The sequence below is a fragment of the Sinocyclocheilus grahami genome, unplaced genomic scaffold (assembly GCF_001515645.1).
Source record: "Sinocyclocheilus grahami isolate Dianchi unplaced genomic scaffold, SAMN03320097.WGS_v1.1 scaffold18.1, whole genome shotgun sequence".
Classification (NCBI taxonomy): domain Eukaryota; kingdom Metazoa; phylum Chordata; class Actinopteri; order Cypriniformes; family Cyprinidae; genus Sinocyclocheilus; species Sinocyclocheilus grahami.
The window spans coordinates 2,860,129-2,865,496 of record NW_015505197.1 but is presented as its reverse complement, the minus strand read 5'-3'; the positions used below and the strand labels follow the sequence as shown (position 1 = coordinate 2,865,496).

The 5,368-nt window shown below is 36.2% G+C and overlaps 1 protein-coding gene across 1 annotated transcript in view; it reads left to right on the top strand.

The window, feature by feature from the left end:
- LOC107553553 (PDZ domain-containing protein 8-like) overlaps positions 1-5,368 on the top strand; it is a 39,019-nt gene that overhangs the window by 19,215 nt on the left and 14,436 nt on the right. The window lies entirely within an intron of this gene.

Genomic DNA, 5,368 nt, shown 5'->3' with positions numbered 1-5,368 from the left:
AATGCAGAGAGTTGCGCGTCGCGTGTGTGTGCGCATGTACGAGAGAGAGAGAGAGAGAGAGAGAGAGAGAGAGAGAGAGAGAGAGAGAGAGAGCGCGTTTCTAGAGAGAGCGTTTCCTAGAGAGAGATTCTCTAAACAGAGAATATAAATTGGCAGAATACCTAAACACAGTGGCAGACCCTAAACTAAGAAAAGTCCTGACCATGTACAGACTCAGTGACCATAACCTCACTATAGAGACAGGCAGACCTGGCTACCAAAAGAAGACAGATTGTGTCCACACTGCACACAACATGAAGTGGAAACAGAACTGCACTTTTTAACAACATGCCCTAATTACACACAAATTAGGGAAACATTCTTCCCCCAATTCACAAACCAGCACAAAGACTTCAACCAGATACAACAAAAGGACAAACTGCCATACATTCTGGGAGAAACCTCAACAAGCTCTAACCTGGCTGCAAGGTACGTCAAGTCCTGCCATGATAAAAGGACAAGCAGTAGAACAGAACCACAAGTCACAGCCGGAAGAAAACACTGGACAACACACACAAACTGGCATGACAGGATCCAGTCCTTCTCCTGTCTCTTTATTAGTACTTGCATTTTACTGTATACAGATATATAGACTCTATATGCTATATACTTCTACTCTTATGTATATTTGTGCTAAATGTCTATTTAAATGTTTCTATGCTTTGGCAATGTAAAGATACTTTTTTACCATGCCAATAAAGCTACTTGAATCTGAATCTGAATCTGAGAACGAGAGAGACAGAGACAGGGTCACATCACAGTGGAGGCAGCTGTCTTAAATGTGGCTTGTGTACTGCACACATTCCAGCTTCATCACTGTGTCTGTCACGAGACTCTGTTCCCCTTTCGGGCTCTGTCTTTACATTTATTTTGAAAGATGAGGACTTTGTAGAAAACGAAGCATTTGAGAGAGGCGGGACATAGAGGACCTACAGTAATGTACAGTATTTGAAAAATAATTTGTTTTTTGAACATTAAAGCATGTCAACATATTCTGTTACACCAAATACACAAAATAATGATTTTGAAAAAAGCATCATATGACCCCTTTAATAAATACACATGCACAAGCAGACATGCATGCACACTGTTGTCTATAGCACAGGTCAAATGTCAAGGATGGATAGATGAACCAGTAAATATCCAGCTGTAATTAAACTGTAGTTCTTTGCTATTATTTTAGTGTTGGCAAATCAAATGTAAGAAACGGGAGATTATTATGTGCAGCACAGCTGTACAGGTTGAAATGACTTGGGGAAATGATGTTTTCACTCCTCCTGGGGCTGTTTGGGGATGCTACATGGCATTCTAAGACATTCTGTGAACATGGCAGAATGTTTAGGAAGTATGTGTTGGTCGTCATTAGAAATGGCACAGTAATATGTGAGGTTATTCATTTTGGTGGGAGTTGATGAGGAGTCTATGAGGAGTTATTTAGACTCAGTACAAAAATGTAATATTGGTAGTGCCTTAGTTTGTAGGGTTAGGCACATTTCAGCTTATTTCTTTGTTGCTTGTCCACCAAAATGGGCAGCTTTATGAAGTGTCCATAATAAATCTGTAGTCTATTTCCTTCTATTATAAATGTCTGTTTGTCTTCCTTTTGGAGGAAGGACAAACACAATCTAATTGCTATTGATTTAAACAAATTCATATTTTGCAAAAACCTTTTCCTTTTCTACCTGCTAACTTCACCAAGCAGTCAATGACAGCAGTCAGAAAATGTCAACTTAAATTGCTCCATTCTAGTCGTTTTATTTAATCTCTTATCCCCTATTAAATCCAGCACCAAGCTCACATCCGGTGTAGAAAGAGTAGGTTGTTTACATTTCCAAGCGACGTCACAACTTTAATTAAAGTAGAATTCGACTGATGTCCACTCACAGGTGTTTGTATATCGACTATTTTATAAAGGTCCATCTAATGCGATTTGTAATCTATTACCTATTAATCTATGAGTCTTTTGTTTTTAATGCGGTTGTTGCATAACATGGATCTGTTTGTGCACTGATGCCAGACTCCTCATTCATTTGTTATGAGTAATCTTATCTTTTTGTTTGTGTCTGAACAAGCTGCTAATGAAGAAGAAAATAATCAAAAGAGATGAAGCACTGTTCATTTGTAAAGTATTTAATTCACTGGAAATGAATATCCAAAAAGCCTGTAATGCATGGAAATATAAAATGATTTTGAGTTGAATTTGTAACAAAAATAACTATTTGTGATGCTTATTTTTGTGATGCTGATTGTTATATGGAGTATACTAATTACTTTGATATAAGAAAATTACTCGAACCATGATATCAGATTTTGGTAAAACCGTCTAACCCTAGTGATTGTTGATACTATTGCTCTATTTATTTGATCAAAATAAGTAAAAACTGTAATATTGTGAAATATTATTACAATTTATATTAACTGATTTCTGTTTAAAAAAAAATTAAAATTCCTGTGATGGCAAAGCTGAGTTTTCAACATACATTATAGTCTTCAGTGTCACATGATCCTTCAGAAATAATTCCAATATGCTTATTTGGTGCTCAAAAACATTTCTGATTATTAACAATGATGAAATTAGTTGTGTTGCTTAATATATTTTGGAAATATTGATACCTTTTTCAGGATTCTTTGATGAATAGAAAGAACAGCATTTGAAAATCAAAGTCTTTTGTAATATAAATGTCTTTGCTGTGCCCTTTGATCAAGTTAATGTGTCTGCTGAATAAAAGTATTAATTTCTATAAAAAAAATGTTTGAAGGATTGTGTACAGTATGTATAATAACATAAGTTATTATTATTATTATATTTACTGTTTATTTATTCACTGCATCTGATTTTTAGAAGTAAAATAATACATCTGAAATGAACAGCTGCACTGAAACTATAATATATTTCTTTGTGTGTGGCTGTAGACTCTACTTAATTAAGAAACACAATAAACCAGCCTGCGTGTGTGCATATATATGTGTGTGTGAGAGAGAGAGAGAGAGTGAGTGAGAGAGAGATCTGATCACTATAACAGGCATGCACCAGCACTGACACAGCATGTTTATATGCTTGATGACTCTACATATGTAATGTATGTTACATTAACCAATCCCATCAGCAAGGACAAGCGGTGTTCAAATGACTGCATGCATGCTTAAGTGTGCGTTTGCGTAGACACTCATATGAATGTGCACACATGCAGGCATGTTTATTTGAAATACAGAATTGTGCACGGAGATGCAGATGCACACTGGCTGCTGTGCGTTTCACCCTGTGTTTATCAGCTTCCCCCAGACCCCCAGATTCAGAGACCTCAGCAGGGACTCAAAACACAGGATTAGTACAGATATCATCTGGAAAAGGTCATTGTTTTTCTTTCCTCTTCTCTCTCATGTTCTCCCATCCTTCTCTTACTTATTCACTCCACTGGATATCTCTTTCCTCTTTTTGTTTTTCATCTCTCTATATTACGTTCCTCATATCCTAAACTAATTTTACATGTAAAACAGTGCTCTTATCTATGCTCATAAGTACAATGGTTCATTTACACTGTATTTACATGGTACTCCAGGGTATAACCATGGTATGTGCACAAAAGAATATGTGCATGGTAGCACTTGTGACACCCATATTGTCTTTGTGTGCATGCTGGGGGATTGTTTTTTAACACAATCTAAATGCTGTAAAGTGTTAAAGCATGTTTTCTTAGCTTACACCTCTGGTGCAGAGAGGCTAACACCGCTATCAGTAATAAGTAAGTGATACTGAGCCTCTGGGTGTCTTTTCATTTGTTCTTATCTCCTGCCGTTCCAGCCGCTCTCACCATCGACCTGTACCGCCCTGCAGGCGCTCACCCGCCGATGCCCATTTCCAGCAAACCTCAGTGTACGTGGTCATCTAGATAAGTTAGAGACCATAAGACATGTTCATGCAAAGAAACCCTTTTTTTAACATACATATGTTCCTGTGGTATATTAGAATCCCTTGAAATATCGGGGAGTTGATATAATAAATGACAATTTAAAATATAATTAAATATAATTAGCTTAAATTAAATAATTAAATTTTTTTTAAATACTTTTATAAAATTATAAGTTTATATATTTTACAATTTTAACATTTATATATTTTACCTGTTTACTGAGAGTTTAATAATGTTAAAATGACATATATATTACAAATTAAGATTATTGATAGATTAATTATATCAAAAATAATAATCAAAATAAGAATCATTTTATAGAGTTTGCTCTCAAAGTGCAAAAATAATTTATTTTATTATTATAATTTTTTTTTATATTTAGCATTTTTGAAGTGAGATCAGCTGTAAAATATTTTCTAGAAATTGAGAGTGCAAAGTAATTCATAAATGATTAGTAAGGAATTCTTATCCAGTATTTGCAAATGGCTGGAAAAGTCACAGAAGTTTATTGGCCAACAGACGTAGCTCTTTTCCAATAGAGCAGCGAGTGAGTGTTTCAGTGTTTGAATTGACGTATATTTGCACATCTGCTCTGATGCCTGACTGATCATTTCTCTTAACAACCTGACATCAACGTCTGTGTGGACGATTCTGTGTAGTCATCAGGCTTTTGCTCCAGTGAAATATTTTCTAATGTTGTTATTCCAGATGCAAGATGCTTTAGAAACGTTTTAGACATTTTTCTGAGAATAACACAGAATGTCCTCGTTTTTTCAAAATATGGTCTGTGTGAGTTCCTTACAATCCAAATCCAAATAACACCATCGAGCGCTGCAGGGGGTGTGTGTGCAGTGTTTATTTGTGTGTGTGTGTACATGTTGTATATGTCAGTGTGTGTTATGGGAATCTAGCTCTGTCACTGGGATTTTTCCGTCATCGTTGTTTAGAGAGTCGTGACGTTGTTTAAAACATGTTGCCTCTCTGATCAGGGGCCTTCATTTCCTTTCCTTCATTTTTTTTAGTTGACTGACATGCATTTTGCTCATTTTAGTTTGTATGTTTAATATTTGAAGTCCTGTTACGTCTATATAGCTTTTATAACGTGTGTATGTTTGCTTTTCAGATGTTTGCTGTTAGACACACACACACTTGGACTCAATTTTGCCTTCAATTTGTGGTGTGTGGGTTATCCAGCTGCCATGTTTGTGTTTCCATTTGCCCACCTAGATTTAAATCTTATTTAAACCAAAGACAAATGACCCTCTGTATACCTGCTTTGTCAGGATATCAGTTCAGATCCTATTCATCTTAGCTTATTCAGATACAAACATCTCTCATAATGGCTCTAAGATGGCTGTTTCATCCGCAGCACCCTATCTTATCACAGCCCCCCCCCCCCCCCCCCCCCCCCCCCCCCC